Here is a 23,216-nt window from a genome sequence, read left to right as displayed (position 1 = left end):
TCAAGATAAAATTACGAGAGTCATGTTCGTCTGTGATGAGGAGAAATTTTTTTTCGTATGACCAGCTCGAATTAAACAATATTCGTGTCAGTTATTGTGCATCCGTTGAGGTGATCTGCGTTTGATGGTCGGAGTGACGATTATGATGATTGAGATCCGTATCCAACCCAAATCAAAGGTTGCATCACGGAACGGGATTTATGTCAAGAAGGCGAGCATTAAATCGTCCTTCGGAAACGGAAAATTGTGATTGGATCAGAACTTGTCCTCAAATCGTCTCTGACATCGGGAGGAGAGAAATTCTTGAGGAAAATTATCTTCACATGGGGTGGGGGGCAAGTGGTAGTGCTTGTGGGACGAGAAAGTATTGGATTTTCATGATCGATTTGTACATTGAGGGAAATTTTTTTAAAAAAATTTGTAGTACGAGGACTGGAAAAAATCCTAATCTTTCGATTCTGAGAAAATCTAGTGGTGTGAGATTTTTCAAAATTTCGAAGAACATTTTCTCATTATTTCTTTGAATCTGCGATGATTATATTGATGGAAGAATGGTGCAGGTGCAGTTGACGACATTTTTTACGATATAGTTGCGCACTTGGGTGTAGATAAACGAGAAAACCTATCGCTTTAGTGAATGCCAGTCTACCGGAATAAACATCTTCACTGGCGTTTTTGTCCTCGTGACAGTTGTGTGTCGCTGTCACACTCGACAGACCGGAAAAATCTTGGTAACGCACCGTGTCGCGTCATGCATTTTTCTCACACGAGCTTCGCGAGCGACTGATATTGGATAATAAATTCCATGGCAAAAATTCCATCATCGATGTTTTCATTTCCATCTACCGTGAATAAATTAATTCGATGGAGGGGTACATTTGTGCACACTTATTCGCCAATGACGTATCAAAAAATATGATTGAATCACTTGGCAAGCAGAGGAATGGGTAAATTAAATAAATGGTGTTCCAATTGAATTAAACAATGTCAGTGCCAATTGTAGGTAACAGTTCCACGAAAATTTCCACAAATTTTCACATTAAAAATTTACAATCACTTATGAAATCATGCCATGAACATTAATGTCATTGAGAGAAATAAATGTTTATTTTCAGGAACATTTCACTGATTTTATCAGGGGTGAACCATTGAGAAATTTTGAAATTCAGAGATTTGGTCATCCATTTTCAATTTTCAGTTTCAACTGACGTGAATAAATTGATGTGGTGGATGGTTGCATTTATCCATAATTATTCTCAAAGAGCATTTTTGATAGTGTATTGGGGGTGAGATATTTCCGGAAAAATGTGAAATTTAATTTCATTTATTTTTTAGTTAATTTCACGTCACAGGAAAAGAAATTTTTCATGATAATTATTTTACCGTTCCACTTAAGTGAACCATGAGTCATTGCTTCGTTATTTCTACCTCAAAATTTAGTAGACATTAATATATGGTTAATTGTTATTCTATGTTAGAGAAATGCTATTCCGACGGGCAATAAATTTAATCCTTTCAGTTCAATAATTTTTATGTGATCCGTTATCGCAGATTTATCGATCATTATCAGGAATGAGCGGTTGAAAATTTTTTTTATTCAGTTGTTTGGTCCTTGATTGTTCATTTTCAATTACCATGAATAAATTAATCCCGTGGACGGTAACATTTATTCACATTAATCTTTAATTCAAACCAGTTGATATTGTCAGGGAGTCTACGCCCGAGAAAAGGTTTCAATGAAATAAAATTTATTCAAATCAGCTGCACATTATCAACCCCATATAATGGAAAATTGGTCACTCGAATAAATATGCGGGTAATCCATTCACCTGAAAACTATTCCGCAAAATTATCATAAACAATAAAATGAAAAGTTCCATTTCGTTTCTGTTTACCTCATGTTAAAGAAGAAATGGGACTATTTTCAATTTTTTAAATTTTCCAATTCACTTTCAGAAGAAAAAAAAAGTAGAACTGAAGCACTTTTTATTAAATATTTCTCTCCCTGTACTTCCAGATGCCCATATCCCCCGTAGTGACCCCATGAGTCCCTTCTCAATAACCAATAATTCTCAATCAACCAGAAGAATTGAACGTAACCCCTAAAAAATTGTTTGTACGTTTTCCCCGAGAAAAATACATCGGGAAAATTTTATCAACCTTTTCCAGGCGTGTTTCCAAGAAAATATATCACTCCGATTTTTCGATAAAAACACATTGGCCAATAGAACCACAGTGGCTCCCACGTAGCAACTGAGAAAAAACGAACTGCCCCTCGGCACCCCCCCGCAGTGAGAGAAATCTCGAAAAATAAGGGTTGACCATTTGCTACTCACACTAAAATTGGGAAAAAAACGAAAGAATAAAAATTCTCTGCGGCCACCTAGTGCACGTATACATACGCTCCGTTTGTAATTTTCAGTAGTCTCCTTTTACTACGTTTTACCGAGTTGCTCTTTGAAAGAAGAAAGATGAATGCTCCTTTGGGCTTGAAGCAGAGACCAACCCCGATGGATACAGTGGAGCTTGTGGTGCGCTGTACTACCACTTTAATGCGTCGACCACAGGACTCCAATGGGGTATGGGAAAGAGCAAGACTGAAGAGAGGGATGGAATGGAGTTGGCGGAGGGGTGGGGGATGGGTGGGATCCATTAGCGAAGCCATTTGAATATTTGCAAACGGTGCAAGTAAAAGCGCCACTATGTAAGGTTAAAAAGATGTAATATACTGACGTGTCACTACCACTCTAACATATTTTGAGGGCTCCCCGGTGTTGAAATACCAACCCAGTGGTATTACTACAAATGAATATCAACTGCCAAAATAACTCCGCTACATCTTCATAGTCTGAATGTACTTCGGTGAAACAAGCACCGAGAAGAATTTAATTTCGAGATTTTTTGCTCGAGGGGAAACTTTCCCCGATAAAAAATGTCTCCGCCAAGTTTTTAAATTGAATATAACTGAAACTCGGGTAGTGGAAGGATTCACGAGGAGGGTGGAACACTACTGAAGTCATGGGGTCACACGATGGTGAAGTCCACTCGGTGTCACAGGTGAAATCAATCAAATCAGCGGAGTCATTACTATTCTGAGGGCTTCCCAGTGAAGAAATTCCGATTTCTGGTACCGCGACAAATCAACACAATATTCTTTCGTGAAACAACTATGCAGAAGAAAATAATTCAAGATTTCCTTACTCCATCTTGAAACTTTTACCGATAAAAAATGTCTCACCTAACTTTTCAAATTGAATATATCTGAAACTTCGGCAGTGAAAACACTCATAACAGACGTGAAATTGCGATATAACCATAAAGTCGTAATGGTTGTAAATTCTCGTGACAAATTCAGTACTCATCTGCATCACCCCGAAGCATCTCATAAAATAGTTCAATCGAAACATATTGATTACTGAATTAAGTAGAATTTTTTTATTCTTCGAGAAATTCCCCTGCCGCCGCATTCGAACAATTAATCTAGAAGGTTTACGTCGATGATTTCAAGGGGGCCGCAATTAATACAATGCAATGACAGATGGATCCATGAAAATTAATTAGCATGTGCCTAATATATTTTGAGGGCTCGCCAGTACAGTATATTCCTATCATCACTGCTGAGATATATAAATTCAAACTGCCAAAATAACTCCTCGACATCTTCGTCCTCGGAATAATGTTCCCTGAAAGAACGAGCGAAAAGAATTTAATTTCAAGATTTTACCTCATCAGAGAACTTTTGGAGATAAAAAATATCGCACCCAACTTTGTAAATTGAATATATCTGAAACTTTGGCAGTGAAAGCACTCACAACAGACGTAAAATAGCGGAATAACCATAAAGCCATAATGGGTGTGAATTCTCATGAAAAATTCACTGCTCATCTACATCATCCAAATGCTTTCTCATAAAATTGTTTAATCGAGCCTCATTAATTGTTATTACTGATAAAATCAATTTTCTATTTTCCCCCATCTACTATGCAACAGCGGAAGAATGAATTATTCCATTTAATTATTCTCTGGAAATATGTACAGGTAAATATCGTACTGAACAAAACACTCTATCAACTTGAACAACTACTGACACATCATTACTATCCACACGCGGTTAACACTTGCGCGCTATTTCGTAGTAATTTTCCTCGAAAAATTATCGCCGATGAAAAATGTCTCTCCCGACTTTTTAAATTGCATATATCGCAAGCTTCAGCGGTGAAAGCACTCACAACAGACATAAAATCGCGATATAACCATAAAGAGCCAGTGGCTCTAAATTCTCATGACAAATTCAGTACTCATCTACATCATCCCCCCAGTTTCTCATAAAATGGTTCACTCGAAAATCATGAAAAGCCGCATTGTTTGTTCGGTCGAGTTAAAATACATACGCTTTTGAGGTAGCAAATGGTGCGGGACTGAGTGAGGGTATTGTTACGAATTTTCTTTGTGTATCCAGTTCTTGTACAGTGGGTTTTGTACAACCTTTGGCCGGTGAAACGCCCGCTTTCGGTTTTACCTACAACTCCATTCCTTTTTTGGGGCTGACCGGGTACAATGTGTATCTCCACTGTGAGTACCAGAGGGTTATAGGTACCTACAAGATCGCACGTGCGATTTTGCTCGGGTCCTGTGGTTTCCCTCCGACATTTGATTGTGCACCAGGCTGCTCGTGACCTCCCCCCGTCCCCCATCCATTCCCCCCGCCCTTTCTAATTTGGAAACCACTTTGCCATGATTCGTTATGAATTAACAATGGAAAATTATAACCACGAACAATGGATTCCGTTGGAATAAATTGTATCAGTCGGTAGATTATCGGGATTAACTAGTGATGCCACAAGTAGTGTTGCTGAGGCACAAGAGAATTTTTTCTCGTATCGAGGAGAAGATAAGAGAAGGGGGAGGTTCAGAACTGGCCAGGGAGAGTGGAAATAAGAGAAGAAAAAACAATTTTCTTAACTAAAACGTTGTGGATTTTTTACACTGGATAAAGACAATTTTTAAGCATTTCAGTAGTAAAACCAAATTGAGTCAGCCTTTTCTGTTGGCCAGTTTTTAATGAATATCTTGGAATCTATGAGAGATAGCAAAAGTTGTATTATAACCTTTTTTGTGGAGTTCATTGAGCTCTACAATAAATGTTATGACAAAAAATCCGCTGTCTCCCTTATGTCAAGAGATATTGCTCAAAAACTGGACTGAGAGGTAAATCACTGGGGTTCGAATTATTACGTGAAAAAATCTATCTATATAATTATTCATTGGTCCTTCTACCTAATTTAATTGCTCATGCACTGTTGATGGTCTTTGCCTCTCTCCCTCTATTTTCTTACTCCAATTGAAACTCGTAAACCACTTTGCCATGCTTTATTATGAATTAACAATGAAATATGATAACCACAAACAGTGGAATCATTTGGGATAAATGGTATTATATTATCGGGATTAACGTGCACTAAACAGGAGTTATAAAGCTGGTATATAGATGTAGGTATTATAACCTAGTTCATGGGCATACGATTTGCCCCGAAATCACGATTTTCGTGGCAACAGGCCCGTAACGTTTTAATTCGGCGTTTCGATTCGCTGGCTGATCATTGACCGCGACGATACCCATCCCAACTCACAGTTCAGTTAGCTCACTCTACCGTTTTCCGAGATACGACCGATTTAGGTATTTTGGGGTTGTGCGAGTGAGACAGAATTCGCTTCAGTGTGATTTTTTACTCCTCCATTGTGCATTTTTTTTTTATTCGAATGAAATATTTTCGGTTTTTTTTAGTCAGTCGCAGATTCGATTTGCCGGCTGGTCGGGCAGAAATACATTCTCGCCTATTGGCCACTGTTTTCGAAAGCGTTATATTGCGGTATTTTGTTGCTCTGTGCCTGAAAATAACGTGAGATTGAACGCAGAGTTCCTGTTATCGTAACTCATCAGCACTGATTTAGCTGTGCTGAGAGATTTCATGGAACAAAAAAAATTAAGATTGCTGTGCCGCAAGGGAAAAATTACCAAGTGTTCTGAAAGACTCATTATCTGTACAAGAAGGGCTATACAGAAATAAGCTGTCACCGAAGTTACCCTTGAAAAATTATTAACTTTAGAATTATATTCAATTATTTTTACAGAAAAAAAAATCATTGAAAAATTCGCATTGCAAAGAAAATGCCTCACAGAACTGAGTTTTTTATCAATTTTTAAAACGCTGTAAGTGAGGTATAAACATTTTCACAATTTAACACCCTCTGATCAGTTACTATTATTGAAAACAAATATTTTTTACCACAATCACCTCCTCAGTTTCTAAATACAACGAGTGAATGGAGTTAAACTTTCATTGGTCGGGCGGTTTGTGTGTTGACTGCTGAACCAGAACTGATTGTTCGGTTTGCCTTGAAAATGCGGTGACATTCTTTTTTTCCTCGGCTGGGGTACAAGGACCTCATTGCCGGGGCGTTTCGCTCGATGATTACGCTTCCAGGGCGGAAATAGAAAAATGAGCTACAGCTGGTTTAGGTTAAGTGGCTAAAGACAGAGTACTTTGTACGATCTTCATCTCTCTGAGGCGACAGGTATATATTTCGTAGCGATTAAGGGGGAAACGGAAGACGTTTACGTATATGAGCTTTTTATAGGCCAATTATTAGAATTGAACTTTTACGGTAGTATCAGTAACATAACTTTTATTGAATATTTCTCTTCGTTCAGCAGACGAGGTGACTCGAGGAAACGTGGACTCATCGAATTATGACGCAAATATTGCATCACTCGTTAACGAGTCCTCACAAGTAGGTTGGGTTGGACGAATCGTCATGTGCAGCCCTCACTGTGTGCATATAAAAGCCAGCGAGTTGAACACCAGTAATACCCATTGGAGTATACGTCGTTTCTCGAATGAGTTAAGCTTAGAAATTGAAGCAATTGAAGGCAACGAATGACGTGCGCTCAGTATAATTGCTTCGTGATCCTCGGGGTTTGGGATGTGTCTAACTCTCGGTGGAGAAGACACTAGTTCCAGCAGGAATGAGGAGATACGAAGGGGATGAGAGCCCTCGGTGGCTCGGTGGACCAGGCTAAGAGCGGGAAAGAGAGAGAGGGACCGACGAAGGACTGGAAGCTTGCGAGAGGAGGTACGGAGATTACAATGGCCCTGGAGAGGTTCAGGGATCGAGTTTGAGGCGTTTCTACTCTCGACATCCTCGTTCTGGGATAATCCGGGGGAACCGTGTGTCCCAGAAGATATCCCCCTACCGTAGGTACTGAGGTGCTCTCTATACACAGAGTCAAATTAAATGGCCCCTTCTGCTAACCTAAAGGGTTTCCACAACACGTCTCAGTACACACTAGATTATAATGTAAATTTATCATTCGGGGAAAATTAACATGAGGGGTAGTTTTTATTCAATTAGCACATCGTGAGAATGAAAATTCCTGAGCTTTTTATTTCATTTTTTAGTTAAAAACCGCATCATATTAATCTACTCATTTTTATAAATTTCAAGATCGAAATGTGTGACCGATAACTCAAAATTGTCATAAAAAAAAAATTCCTCCGGGTGCGTGCTAATTATATCTGTCCGTCCGAAAAATATATGGAAACCAGACATTTATTTTCTCTATATACGTCTATTTAATTGTAATCCTGCAATTGGTTGTCCGCAAAAAAATAAAAATCTCCCCACAAGCACCGAGTCCACCGCCCCATCATTTATATCCTCCAACATGGGGCATCGGCGATGGTAATTCCATTATAAATTAACCATTCAGATAATTCTTCAACTCCCGTAAATACCTAACCTCTCCCATAAATAATTCATCGTCCCCCCAGTGATGTCTTTACTCAAAACGTCTCTCGAGATCGTCGATGCAGAAAGCCAAACAAACAAAATAGGCAGTATCTTTATTTTTATTTATCTCACCACCGGGCTCTCATGGGCATACGGATTCTAGTGAAATCTCGATGTCCTCGACGGCTTCCATCCCCGTCTCTCTCACACCCGCGCCGATCGTCGATTTCACGGAAGCACGTAGGCACCACCGATGCACATAGCGGTGTCTGTATCCCCCCTCTGACTTCCCTCCTACCCCCCTGCCCCTATATAAATATATATACACATTTATATACCGAGTGTACACTGTCAGATCGCCAAAGATGATCCCCATATCCCAGCGCTCGCGTCGCGGCGCGCATCCTGACGCCCCGGGGGTCCATCCTCGTCCAATTATTTTGTGAAGGAGCCTCCCTATACATATACCACACCATTTTGTTTCGAGCTGGTGTAGCACGCCGGTATCCAGCCTACACAATATTTATATCACTCCACATGCGGTCTACACGAGGTCCGACGGGAAACGGGACGTACTTTAACTGACGTTTACTCATCAAAAATTTGAGAGATTTTGGGTGCCGGGACAGCAGGAATACCCAGAGGGGTATGGGAATTCCAACGCATTCTATTGAACCACAGACTTTTTATATACTTCAAGATTTTGTTTTCAGTCCTAATTAAATTATGATGGAGATGGAAAATCACATGAGTTTCAATTTCTGTCAGAATTTAATTTTGAGGAGAAAACGTCATCAGGATATGTTGTATAACCCAGACTGCACTGACATAATATTAATTAATTAGAAGGTGATGTCAGTGATTTTGACAAGACAATTTTTACATATTATTGCAAGAGGGTAGGGTACTGCCCTCCGAGAATCGCCCTCTCCCCCTCCCCTCCAGTGATCATCGAATATAATCAAAACTCCGAGAAATAAAAATCAAATAAATTTGCAACGATGGTCATTGCTATCAACATAACTGTAATACCTTCCGCGGGGCAGTTACATTCTACCAAGTGGAGAGAAGTCCCACGCACGTGTGGGATTGAGCAATCTGGTCGTGCATTGTGCGTGCACCGTTAACCCTGTTGGCGCACGTCGATTCTAGAGAATAAGGAATAAGACGGTAATACGTGATTCCTTTCTATTCCATCCTGAATGAGCATCCCGAACAATATCCTTTAATCTCTTTCACTTGAATCGTTTACACACATGAACATCATTGTAGCACGTATCATGGTTTTTTCATCCTCGACCGCCCACCGAGATCATTGGCCTCGTCCGGAGGATACGCACTTTTGGGAAAACCATTAACTGTAGGAAACAACCTTGTAATTCCCCAAATACTATCGCAAACTCCTCCCCTGATCTTTTTATAATGATAATTATCATAAGGGGAGGGGAATGAGAGGCTGAAGTGTTGGTAATGGGTAAATTGCGAGGCTCGAGAGGTAAAAAAAAATCCAGGGGTTTGTAAAGTGAACGATAACGAGGGTTTGGGTACACATTCGAGAGATTTGACGAGGGTACATAAGGTGAAACGCGTGACCATTTCCGGAGGTCGAAAATTGAGCAATCTCGGGGCGACCATTGCGGTACAAATCGATTTCCAGAAATTTACCGGCGATTTTTATTCTCCCTCCTCCCTCCCTCCCTCCCCCTGCCACGACCAGAAAAGTCCGAGAATTTTTGTGGAAAAATTCCGGGAAATTACTCGACTATTCTCGACGTACACTTCAACCCTTTCGTTACCTTAATTTTCAATTCAGTCACGCGACTCACACGTTGAAGGTAATAGACCATTTACGACTAATCAATAGGGTATCGAGCCATTTAATTATAGACGAGATGATTCATTAATTGATTCTGACCGATCGCCGAGAGCGAGTTTTTTCCGTGGTATCGCCTCTTTTAGAAGTACTTTTTCATTTCGCTCCCCTCGTCGAGATAGAAACGCAGGTGTTTGGGAGATTTCTCGTTAACGCGTCAGTGAAAAAGATGAACGCCCAGTGTGTAGACACGTTAAATAAGTGTATATATAATGCATATATGTACAGGAGGGCGGTGGGAGGGGGAGAGGGAGACGGGTAAAAAGCGGGAGATAGGAGCGACGAGAAGGTGAGCTATAGGAGAAGTGGAGGGATAAGAATGGCTTGAGAGCGGCCAGACGTAGTCAGCCAAGAGGGTACGAGGTAGGTGTACCCAAGGGGCTATTAACCGTTCGCAAACAATGATCTAGAAGCGGAAGTAGCTGAGCGTCCGCCACATCTTATCGGAATTCCCGTCTCGGCTATATGAGGTTGAGGCAAGGGGCTGAGAGAGAGAGAGAGAGAAGTCGAGGACGTTGAAGGTGCGATATTACCCCATGTGTCTATGTATCTTCCACAATGTATACCCATCTGATACACTTCCAATAGTTGACCACCTTATATGCCCACCTAATTGGCTGGCCACAGCTGATGATAAGCACAGGGGGGGAATAGGACTGAGGGGGCAGTTGGTGCGATCGGCCATCAGTTGATTCCGTAAAAACTTCATCAAGTTTATTATTTCTTTTGCCCACTATTTACTCAACGCTCTTTTTATTTTCCTCCATCTTCATCATCCTCTCGCCGCCCAAAAGCCTATTCAAGACGTATGATCAATGCGTCTTCGGCTGTGGCCTTTTGTGACGCGAGAAAATAGATAGGAAGGGGAAGACTCCTTTGACGTTCTTCGTTCTTTTTTTCACTGTTTCAATACACTAAGCACGTAGTCGGTGTCCATTTCGTTTCTTCTTTTCAGAGTAACCTCATCCACGTTCATCCATTGGCCTCCAACTTTTCTCCTTCTGATGCCTTTCCACCACCAGCTATAGCAATACCAATGGCTTCTATTTTACTTCGACTTTCAGGTCATTTTGTTTGCTTTGCTTTCTCCCTTATTTTCGTCTCTCTGTTTTTCCCCGTTCGCCTTTAAACACCAGTTTTTTTTCCGCGCTCTATCAGGAGGTGGATTTTTTTTTTTCACTCCCCGCTTCGTTCATTTTCGTTAAACTCGTCCCTGTTTTTTAACGACTCGGGGTAATTACAATTGAGCATCAGCTGAAATAATAGACATCGGATGGAATTTCTGAGTGAGAGACACTTTAACAGTTGAGTATGTTTCACTTCCTTCATCTTTCGTCTTTCTACCACTACTTGAAATCCTCCCTTGCCCCTTGTCAATGGCAATCTGTTATTTTCTCACGCGGTTAATGATGGTCTTTGGCCTAATGATCAACGGGGGCCTCACAAGCAACTTGGTAGCTGTATGACTTCTGCGAAGAGCTAAGTTTCTCCGCCCACTGGCTCGTGATGGCTCCAGTTGTATCGCTTCGACTCGCAATGGGGGACTGCTCTCTTGGCTCGTATCAAACTCCTTCATCATATCAAGTCCTAGGGAATTACTTTTGCACGGTTTGTTGAATTGCTGGACTTCTCCCCAATGGCTGCATGATGGATTTTCTCCTTCGATTTGTGGTGATGAGGTACCGTTATTCCAGGCCGGCTGTCAAGGACGATTTTTGCGGTGGAATTTTTTTTTTCATTGCACGCAGAAATTTATTTTTGAAAATCATTTTTCTCTTCAGAAGGAATATTATGAAAACCTCTGTATTTACTTACTTCTTACTTCTCTCCATTTTGAAAATTACCGGGAACATTCAGCTTCACCTAAAGATGATTTCTACGATCCGGAAAATTGAGTCATCATAGCCCGTGACCGAGTTTTTAAATAGGAAAACTCGTTCTCAGATGAAGAAGAATCTTCTTTTGAATCTCGGATGATCATTGTTCTTCTTTCAATAGACAGGAGATGATTGCGGTCGTCCCACTCCAACTGTATAATTATAGCGGTCGTTCATATTTTTTTTATTTCGGCGCTCGTGAATAGAGTCACTTTCTGTGATGGTTCAACTGGCCGCCAGTCCGTCAATCCATGACAAAAGTCATTCTCGGAAAAAGTTGAATTATTTTTCCGCTCAGGGTTAAGAGGCTTGTCATGTTGTGCTCTCATTTTCACTTTCCGATACCGATCTTAATGCGTCGGCCGTCAAATTATACCGGTTCATATCATAATATCTCACACCCCTCTGACGAGCCTTCCAACGCAGCTATCGGGGAATTGATTCCAATAGCTTTGGGTTAATCTCCAACGGATTTTGATGGAGTGCGACGTCTAACGCGGGTTTAGGTCATCAAAATTTGAATCATCGTTTCGGAAATTCTTTACTCGACACCCGGATGATTCAGTTATATTTTTATGGATATTAACTATTTATTCTGTGTCTATATAGCTTCGGATCTTTCTCGATATTATCGAGGAATCTGGAAGATGACATCTGATTGTTTGATTCGGGTCGACCTGTCTGAGATTGACGGGATTCTTTTCAAGTCGTGTGTGTTCGTGTGTTTTTACTTGTTAAAAGGTCTTTCAAATCCATTTAGAGCTTCCCAAAAATAATATAATATCTTACGAGCTTAAAAGCTTCTAAATAAGACTTCTGAATGACTTGAAAAATAAATGATCACATTATAAATTGTAATTCGCGGAGTCTGTCCTGGACAATAATTTAATCGTCGAAGAATAAATTCACCGACGATTGATTAATCTACTTCCGGATTTTTTCACGATGCGTAATATCTTCATCAATAAAAATTCTTCCACAGGAGTAATAATCGCGGGAGAATTTCACGGACCCATTACTTTTGTATTCACATGCACTCCCACTGGAATGATCCTCATGATTCTCCACCCCCTGTCGATCCCCATTTCGAGAATTATTAATGGATTGATAATGCTCGATGCCCTAGTAATAGATTTTTCCTGTTGCCGTTGTTAGGTTATAGTTTTTTGAATTGTCATCAATCAAACTTCTCATCCATTAATAATAATCGAAGGGGAATTTTACCGGCCTATTATCGATTCACCGTATAATAAAGCTACTATCAAAATACGAATATGCAAATTATGTGTCCATATGGAATAAAATAGAGAGTAAAAAATCTTGACCTGTGGTGATAATCGTATCAACCTCAGAGACACTGGAATATCGCAAATTTATCACATGACAGAACGAATTTAGCGGTGAGAGCTGTCGATATTTTTACTTCCAAAAACATTAATCTCACGAAGACGATGACTCATTCAAGATCAATGTGCTTTGGGTTCACGAAATATTAATCACTCTCAGCAGCCAATGGAGTGGGAAATTGTTGCAAGGAAATTGTTTTGTTAATCGTGATTTTAAAAAATTAAGATTATCCAAGTTCGTATTGGGGATGTAAATTGACCGTTATTTTTTAGATCCCCCATATGACCAAAATTGGAGCGCATGTAACGGTCGTAAATCACAATTTTCGAACGACAAATGAATGTCGCACATAATTTGTAAGCAATTTGTTGTCGAACCATCTATGTTAAACGACGGTCATAACTAATCTCTAATTTGTAACGGCCATAAATGTAAACAATTCTTTCATCTGTACAGATGAAAAAGGACTATCATTTTTTCTCAGCAAATGTGACAGCCGACATAAATGCGACGTTATGGTACCGTTAGTGCCTAATATAATCAAAATAAATGGTGGTAGATTTGGAAAAGTGAGTGACATATGTTGGAAAATAAAAAAGAGTTCTCAGTACTTGACAATAATTTTTTTACTGTCAATTGAGCAAATTCGATGGACTAAATCAGTCGTCGATATTGCATGATTGAATATCAAATCAATCATTCCTCTATCGCTAACAATAAAATTCTATACTATAAAATTACAATACTATATATAATACTTGTTATTATTAAATACCAATAAATAATATTATTTTTCACCAGAATTTAACATTTTATAAAACTTTATAGTTAATAAAACTACTCTAATTGTCCAAATAAATCCAATCAATTTTTCCCCCCCAGTCACCACTAAAAAATCGTTTTCATCTCATCAACCCCATTATCATCTCCCCCAGAAGCCACCTACCCTCCCTAAACAAAAATAGCGTGAGTAATTTCCCCAATTGACCCTCCACTCACGCACCATCACTCCACCCCTCAGACCTCCCTGACAACGTCAGCCAATTAGCATTTCACGTTAGGCATCCCTAAAACTCTCCTGTTTTTTACCCCCTACCCCCCTCCTACCTCCCTCTCCCCTGAAGTGTCGTCCGTCACGGTTGCCGTGGCACCCAGGGCCTCAGGAATTGAATCCATGAATATTCATGTGACAGTTATTTAACTCTAGCGTACGAAAAGACGTCGCACGACAGACCCTCACCCCCTTTCAACCCCTCCTTCACCATCTCCCATGTACATAACCTAAAATCTCAACGACTACGAATTCCTGTGGACGATGCAGATGCGTTTGCTCGCTATCATCACTACGACCTCCTTTCTATTCCTTTTCACGTTCTTCTCTCCCCCCCACTCACCCCTTACCGACCCACCCTAGATCCCGAGCGAGCTGTCCCACCAGTACAATCCCATTCTACTTCACGTTTGTCCTCTAAACTCACCCGCCTCTCTTCTGTTCACTCTCATTGTCCATCTTTCTTCCGCTCACCTTATTCATTCCACTCATCCCCCCCCCCCCCCCAACCGCTTCATCGTACCCCTACTGCCCCACCCAGGTGTGTAGATACGTACAGACTCCATTTCCACTTCGGGAGCGTGCAAAACCCCGTCGGGGGGGCTTTGTGTGTTAATTTTGAGACCGCGCGCATCGTCGATGCACTTTGCGAATTTGCAAATTGAAAAGCCTGCCATAGGTACTGCACCCCAAGTAAACCCGCAGTATATCGTACATATACATATAGGATTATATATAGGGAGCGATGGGTGGTATTGGAATGGGGTTGGTGGAAAGGGTCGAGGAAGGGGGAGGAAGAGAGTTAGGGATGGGGTGCCCCGGGTCCGCCTCGTAATTTCCCATCTTGAATAAATCGATTCCGGAGCTTAAAAGCTCCAGCAGTGAATCCACCCCATCGTTGCCACCGCGAATAAGCTCCCGAGGTACGCCTCGACAATTTTTTTTTTTACTCGTGAACGCGCTCCCCCCTCTGCTGACCCCCTTTTTTTTATTACATTTTATATATTCCAGGGTTTTGACTGCCAATGAATTTTCATCACTGTGATTATTTAATAAACCACCGTTTGGCGAGTTGTCGGGGTGAATCGGGTTTTTTTTTTGTGGAAGTATTTCTGGATGCTGTGGGTTGGGGGCTGGTCGATGCTCGCCGGGTGAAAATTATTGAATTTTTGGGCTTAATTCATTAATTGGAGGGAGTTTTTTTTCGCATTCCGGATGCGATCGGAAAAATAACCAGCAAAAATGAATGTGTGAAATTCAGACAATGGGTTTTGCTGGGGGTGCGCTTGAATCAAATTACATGTTTTAGATTTTTCACTTGTTAATGAAAATCAAAGGGCACAATAGGCTCATTATAACATTGGAAAAGTTTCCGTAATCGCGAGGGGGATCCTCTGTATCGAATAATCGCGGATTAATTTGTCATGGAATGAAGAATAATCCGGGAGAACTTCGAAGTGCGGAGAAAGGGCTGGATAAAGTTAAATATTTATCGACTAATATCCGGCTTGGCATGCAGTCCTGAAGATCGATGCCCGCACAGTGCATTCCAATGGCCACTGACATTACCACACAACAACAACAGTGTCGCACAGTTTCTAGATGATGCGCAGTGCGATAATTCAACCTCTTGCTTCCCATCGTTTGGTACATAACTTACGGTATATCCCCCTCCCCCCTCAACCCGTTACAGCTAACGCCAAAGTACCATTGGCCAATGGCTGATAGTTGACAGATATTTATCGCCAGTTCGCCTTTTAATTGACACGTTGCTACGCGAATATAGCGCTCTGAGAAAATACACTTCTTCAATACATAAAAGTCATGTACTGTAGTTTTACTCCAGTGAGCATAGCTAAAGGAGAAGTGGTCTATAAGAATGAAAGTTGGGATCTTAATTAAACTTGAAGATTGAGAGATAGAGCATAAAAAGGGGTGGTGGGTGGGGGTGGGATGGGGGTCATGTGTGGGAAAAATAAATTCTAGTGCTAGTGTTTTAAGTGGAGATTTTTTGGAAATATTATTTTTTATGTCCTTCAGCATGTCCTGCAGAGGCTGCGACAGCCCAGAAGAATTCTAACGATAGAAATATTTATTAAAATTGAGACGGTGGTCATTGTAGCATTTGTCCTTTATTGCCGACTCGTCGATAATGTAGCGCTCATCAATTTTTGTAATGAACCGCTGAAAAAAGTCTGGAGCTGCAGGAAAAAATTTCCCTGCGGGTCCATTCAGCTGGTAATTGCATAAAAATTGTGGGAACGACTTCATTAATTCTTGGGAACATTAAAAATTTTGTTGAGCAATTTTTTAGCACCAAATGAGAACTCTTCGTGTCACATAACACAATACCCCTCAATTCTAGTACAGCAGTGGATTATGTCCGGGAATTTTCCCTTCCCTTCCCCCCGAAAAATTCTCCGACTTTTCTCTCTATTCTATTCTTCCGAGTTGTATACAACTCCGGTGCCAACATCACCGGACATTACGCTGGATAGTACCTTTTCAACCCCCTACCAACTCACTCCCCCCGGTCCACCGATGTTTCTCATTCGCACCGAGGCGGTTGGAAAACTTGCCGGGAGGGAAAAACCGTCATCCCGTGTTAGAAAGTTTCATTAAACTCAAGCCCAGGGTACCGCCTCTAGGATGGTGCGCCCTTATCTGGAAACTTGGGCACAAGGAGATAACCAAAGATTCGTGAATGTGTTCGTAAAAGAGAAGATGGGGAGAGAATAGCTGGAGGAAAGAGTGAAAGACTCGGGCGCAGATAGAGGGAAGGTATTTCGGGATAGAGGGAATTGTGCGATTTCAAAATCAAGGGGGTTGAGTGTTTCGAAGTCACATTGGAAAGTCGTATTGAGTGAAACAATTTCAAAGTTGTAACTTATACTACGACGATTAATGAATCGTTTGTTCGTGAGGAATAGACGATTTATGATGCTCGCGAGATGACAGTGAGCATGACTGATCGGGGCGAGGTAGAGGTCATGTACACGAAGAGAATGTTGAATTATTTTTTACCGTGAGAACTATGAAATTTTTAACGTGAGAAATTTCGTTCACAACCATTGTCGCTAGAGACCGTTGGAAATTTCTTGAAATTTCAATTACCGGGCCTTCTGAATTTTCGATGTTGCAGGGGGTGAATTGAATTTCATATGAAAGCGCTGGCATAATTTTCCATTCATGTCGAAAATTCCGCCAAAGTGATTGTTCATATTGAACGATCGTTGAATGAACATTGAGAATTACATATTCAATTTCCGATAGATTGAGAATTCGGAAAATTTGGTACCCGAATTCACGTAGTTTCTAGTGTTGTAGGATTGCCTCGGAGATTCGACCGAGTGGATAACAATTTTATGGAAATTTCCAACAGGGGATATATCAAAAATATATCAGAAATCATTTATTTTCTCCGCGCACAGTCTACCCTCTCCGAATAAATTCCACGATTCCCATACCAAGATGTTCAAATCTCTCCAACTCCCATAGCAAACCCATACCTCTTGAAACAATTTCAAACTTGTAACGTATCCCCCAACGATTAATGATTCGTTATGTACCCCACGAACAGACGATTTATGATGCTTAGCATACGACACTGAGCATGACCGATCGGGACAAACTCCAGGTTATGTACCAACCTGGAGAATAAAAAAAAAATCCCAAACTCACCCATCACCAAGCCAACACAGAAATGCACCCCTGGAGAAGAAATGAACTACCACAGGACGCATGTGGATAACCTGTAAGTCCGTTCTTCCTCGTCCGATAATACAACTCAAGCAATCAATAACCTGCGAAAGCGCGTCAGAGCGAGTCTCATTATTCGTCGACGGAAGGCCATTGTGCTTCCTGCCTCGCGCGCGCCTCCAGCCCCCCCTCTTTCGTCGGCCCCTCCACGTCCTCTTCCTTCCCGGTTTCATCGCTCTCAGCCCCCCTCGTCGGCTCCACTAACCACCCTCTGCCCTCCCCCCGATTCTACCGCCTCATCCGCGCGCGATGCGAGCGACTAGAACGAGAAGGAGCTACACCTCCATTATCCAGACTAATTATTTCCAAGTTAGTCGAACAGTTAGCCACAATGTAATAGGCGAAGGAAACGGCCTTAACGCCCGTCCAGAACTGCCAACAGAGAACATAATCTTGCGGATGGCGATAGCTTCTTCACTCTCTCACTCATCGCATTATCCTGCTGGCAACCCCTTCCTCCCCCCTGCACAGCAACTACAACACAGCACCTCTCAGCGCCCCCGTTCTTATTTCCTTTCATTACATTAATTACATGAACCCTAATTCTCTCGCACGGTGTAACATCAGCGCTGTTCACTGGAATTCATCACGCACACTATTGCAAGCCATAAATTCATTCCCTCAGCGGTGTATTGAAAGCTATAGGTTCGAGGGATCCTCAACGATGTTTATGTATAATCCACTCCTCCCCATCCAGTTTTCCTTTCGTGTCTCCGTTCATCACAAATTTACTCCAGGATCGTCTATAAATCTAACCTATCTCTCTCGTTAACTCAAAACATGCCAGAGTTTATAATTAAGCTTACCCAAGAGACGTGCGGGTTTTATCGGGCAAATTGATCCGTTGGTTTTTAAAGAGGACCCGCCTGCGGGTTACCAAGCCGAAAAAAAAATTTATTGATAATGTTCAGTCGATGTAACAGTTCGTGACTCGGGTGATATTTGAGGTTATGTTGTTTTTTTTGTTGGCACAGATGTGAGAGATTTTAGCGGGAAAAATTGAAGACGGGGTGGGCAACGTTCCGATAAAAGGCCCTGACAATGTCTGGTGAATTTTGAATTTCAGCGAATTTTTTTGATCAACTTTTTGCCCTTTCTCCCTCCACCCCGCACACCGCTATTTTAGCCGAGCGCTTGTAGTTTATCAGAAATTTCTCGACATTCCCGGGAATCCGAGAAGTTTCATCCCGAGCTTCCGATAATTCAGATTCCCTCATTATGCGATATTCAAAGACAAAGTAGTTGAAATGGGGGGAAGGGAGGCGGTGGGGGGTGTGGGTGAGGGTTTAAGAATGATTGAATGACACGGTATTTCTCGCCTCCAAAGGTATTACTCTCAATGCGACTCTTGAGCTTCTCAGAAAATTCATTCATGCAATCGTATTTTCATCCCTCGTAGCTTACTAATATTAACCGTTCCTCGTTTTCAACGTTGGGATACGGAATTAGTTTCTGGGGCCACTTCCGGACGATTGACGCTGGGATTCGAAAGTATTTAATAAAGCGGGGATGATTGCAGTCGGGTCACATCGCCAAGTTTGGAAGTCGCTAAATTAATCCAATTAGCTTCTCAGATGAAAAGAACTTTTCGTCTGCAAAAAATCGAGGTGAAAAAAAACAAAAACAATTCCGCACGATGTTTTCAAATAAAACGCGCCCTCGGAATTTCATTTTTTCCCCGCTGTTTTTTTTTTCTTCGACGGCGAAAAATTTAATTGAAGAAAACTGATGAAAACACTTTTACTGGAGTGGCATTCGAAGCATGTACCTCATTAGTACAACAGTCTCAACCCCCGATATCAGTCATAAACTCGGTGAAATAATCGATGAACTTACCTGATTGAAGTTGGTACAGCAATCAGCTCGCGGAGAAAAATCAGTTGTAGAGTGAAAAAAAAAAAATAATAATAACCCGCAGGGATCCCCCACTGGTAATGAAGGTAGACCGGGAATACCCCGTTTGTGCACCTCAGAAGAAGTGTTGTTGCACTAGTGGGAGCTCTCACGATATTGCCCTTGGACTTGAGCCCCGTTCACGGCCACAACCAACACAGAAATGCTGGGATTGCAAGGCGTGCGGCGACTTTTCCTGCCGGCAGTACCCCAGTGTTGTTCCTTAACCGCTTTCCCCCCTCGGTTTGTATCGCGAACTATAGTGGGGAGGGTAAAGGAATTGTGCCTGGTACTTCTCTGTCTGTTGGCAGGTGGAATGCTCAACATCTACACCGGGGGCCCTCCTCGTATACCGCATACAACTTGACGAATTATTATTGGTGCGGAGAGAAAATAGAGCAAAAGACCATCGGGAATCCAGCGGAGGAGAAAGGATACGGTGAAAAAAGGATAAGTCATTGAGGATGGCTCAGTGCACTATGAGTTGATGAACTGTCCCTGGGATGTTGAATAATTTTTTTTGGTGATACAAATGGTGGAATACATGATGGACGCTGCAGATCATTTTTTAGGACCAGATGGATTTCCTCGGTGGGCACTTCACTAGATGATAAAAAAAAGGGAGGATTCCACTGAATTTAGGATTTCGAGTGGACCGGTAGCACCAACATTACTCCTCTCCGGTGATATCCACACCTGGAGGGCTTTTCCAAGGCCCCCTACACTTTGATGAATGATCATTAGTGCAGAGGGAACATAGAAAAAGGGAAGAACATGGAGAATCCAACGGGGAAGAAAGGACACCGGGGTAAGAGATGTCCCTTGGGGGTGGATCGGGACTGTACAAGTAGATCGATAATTTCTAGGATGTCATCTGGGTTTTTTTCGTAGAGGTTTAGTGACGAGTTTTGTTTGTATTTATGGTAACTAATTACTATCTGTCGCTCTGTCTCCTTTGATAGTTTTTACTTAACTTGCGTTACTATCGTGGATGAAATTTCATGAATAATTTTTTAACAATCTACACAGACAGTATCTGTCTTGTTGAATGATTTTTTTTTCGGACCAACTTCCGGAATATATGACAGTAGATAGGGTCGTGACCAGTCAGCCGAAGATCGTTCTTCAGAACCGGCAGTTTCCACTGCTAGGGACTTGGTTAAAAGACAATGGAGTAAGGGGATTCCCCTTCAACGTTTTCAAACCACCGGTGCTACCAAAACTTTTCGTCTCTTGTGCGTTTTGAAGCTCAACCGTTGGGAAGTGAATTATTTAAACTCCAGCCAAGTTTCCAAGCTGAGAAACTTATCTGCGTTATATATCGTAGGTACTGTGACTACATATCGCGTATGAATGTTCGGGCGCCGAAGAATTCGAGAATGAAAATGTATATTGATGGAGGGGGAGGGTGATGCCTCTTGTTGGAACGTCAGAGGGGGTGTGGCCGTTGGGTAAGTAAACAATGGAAGGGGAGATTAATGGAAATTGAAATCTGACATTTTAAGTTTAAATCAAATTATCCAAATACACTGATACGACTTTTACATGTGACGTTTAAGGGGTTTTCGGAATTCAACGTGGGGGATGGGGCGTGCGACGAATGTCGAGGATTTGTTGGGGATCGGGGAATGAGTAGAATTTGCGGGGAAATAAATATTCATTGTCTTTGGCTAAATGGCGTATTCAGTGGGGTGTTTTCCGGATCGCCTGAGAAGGAAGAATGATGTTCTTCCAGGAAGGGAGGGTTTGATCCTTACGGGGAGGATTTTACCCTCATCAGGGTCTTGCGTCTTCATTGGGTGTTCACGTGTAGTCCAACCAATTTGGAATTTTGTGGTGTTGGAGGAGGGAAAATTATTTATTTGAATTAAAATACACGAAAACGGAAACCCTTCTCAACCCTTTCCTATCACATTTTTTTGGGCGATCGTTGGAATATGTAACATGAGTATGCACTCATATTTAAGTCCCCTATATATCTGTATCGCCGCGAGCCCGGTTGAATATGAAATAACCAGTGGATGGAGCATCGATGACGGATGTCGTTTACCCCGAAATGGTCGTAAACCTTCTCTTTCATCGGTGTAATACCTCGCCGCGATCTCTCCCGTTTCGCCGAGGGAGAGGGGACCTGGGGGGGGGCGGATCGGCCTCCCATGGCTCCCGTCAAGCCTCAACACCAGTTATCATATGGTTCAGCGGTGATTTTCAGGGCGTATACACCCCAGCTATTTCCACCCTTATCGCAGTGGGACGTGGTACAGACTAGGATTCAAAATTGTCCTCTGAACCGCGCCCTCCTATCTTGCGACAATAATCATAGCTGTTATTTTCCTTCCAAAAATGAAAACATCAGTGTCGGGGTGAACTGGCGAGTTGGTGGTGAAATTTTGCTTTTTCTATTTTCACATTGCCTTGTAGCCCACCGTTCAGAGCCACCGGTGGGCTCTCGCCGGGTTATTGTTCCCCGTGGAAAATGAAAATGAGTGGCTCGTTTCAGCTCACCAATTTGGTGATGCTCTAATGGATATGTCTAATCGTTGAGGCCGGGAATGTGCTGTTTCGGGAATGTGGAGATTTTTTTTTATTTTTAGGGGTAATTGGTGAATAGGGAGAATAAAAAATACATCCAGGAGAAAAAAATTATTTCTAGATTTTCGAGAAGATAATGAGACTTTCAAAAAGATGAGATAAATATTTGAGGGTTGAAAAGGGCAGAATAATTTTTTTTTCTCTCAGTGTACGAAAATTTTCTGACAATTAACAATGTTCTAGAAATATTTCTGAAATTTGCTGACGGCAAGTGAATAAATCCACTGAAAACCGCGACATAACCCTCAAAATTAAAACTTTTCCACTGAGAGAATCACCAAACTGTACTAATTACCCCATCGTCCTCATAAAAAATAATCCCACCGATATTTCATTCTCCTCATCTCTCTCCCCCTTCGATGTCCCTCCAGAAATACAAATAAAACCATCCCCCTCCCCAGTGGAATATTTATCCGGAAATTTTGCAGATCCTCGTCCCAGCAACATTTTAACGGGATAATACCACCCATATCAATGTAGATACCCGGCGGGCTATCGGGGTTATCTCGGCGCAGAACGTTGACGTTGGGTACACAGACGATATCTATTTTCTAAAATATTCGAAAAAAAAAAAATTTCATTGCTCACCCACTCAACCCCGTCCTAGCGGTTTTCCGTAATTTTTTTCCCCACAACTAATCAACAGGTTTGTCCCTCCTGTTTACGTATAAAACTCCCCGAAAACTTGTTTGCTAATGGAAATTTGTAGAAATTAAAATATCCGGGTGAACAGGTATTTTATCGTAACAGTTATAACAATGATCCTCTCAGCTCACGGTATATACTGGTTTAATCAATAATCGTAACACCAGTATATTACGTTTAATGTATCAAGTTTATTTGGCATTCAAGAGGAACGCTAATTGAGACGAATTAAGCCCGTTGTTTCAACCGCAATAAAAGGCCTCTCGAGAAATTTCGTACAAGGTTGTGCACACTCCATTTAATTTTAACGGTGAATGTTAATTTTCGGCCGTGGAATTGCGGATGTTGTAACAGGCCGAAAAATGGAAATACAAAGGAACGAAAGAAA

At 41.5% G+C, this 23,216-nt stretch overlaps 2 protein-coding genes across 5 annotated transcripts in view; one reads left to right on the top strand and one right to left on the bottom strand.

Annotated features, from left to right (window-relative positions):
- The window catches only part of LOC135168415 (uncharacterized), a 223,817-nt gene that overhangs the window by 115,994 nt on the left and 84,607 nt on the right, over positions 1 to 23,216 (bottom strand). For 2 of the 3 annotated variants that reach the window (XM_064132575.1, XM_064132577.1), the window contains exon 1: positions 19,535 to 19,761. The exons of the other annotated variant lie outside the window; for it this stretch is intronic. The gene's annotated coding sequence lies outside the window, so the exon portion shown is untranslated. Of the gene's footprint in view, positions 1 to 19,534; positions 19,762 to 23,216 lie in introns of those variants that run through there. 3 annotated transcript variants of the gene reach the window in all.
- The window catches only part of LOC135168419 (autophagy-related protein 16-1), a 196,322-nt gene that overhangs the window by 127,226 nt on the left and 45,880 nt on the right, over positions 1 to 23,216 (top strand). The window lies entirely within an intron of this gene.

This window comes from Diachasmimorpha longicaudata, chromosome 13 (assembly GCF_034640455.1).
Source record: "Diachasmimorpha longicaudata isolate KC_UGA_2023 chromosome 13, iyDiaLong2, whole genome shotgun sequence".
In the NCBI taxonomy this organism is placed as follows: domain Eukaryota; kingdom Metazoa; phylum Arthropoda; class Insecta; order Hymenoptera; family Braconidae; genus Diachasmimorpha; species Diachasmimorpha longicaudata.
The sequence above is the reverse complement of the archived record's forward strand: the minus strand, read 5'-3'. Positions and strand labels throughout refer to the sequence as shown.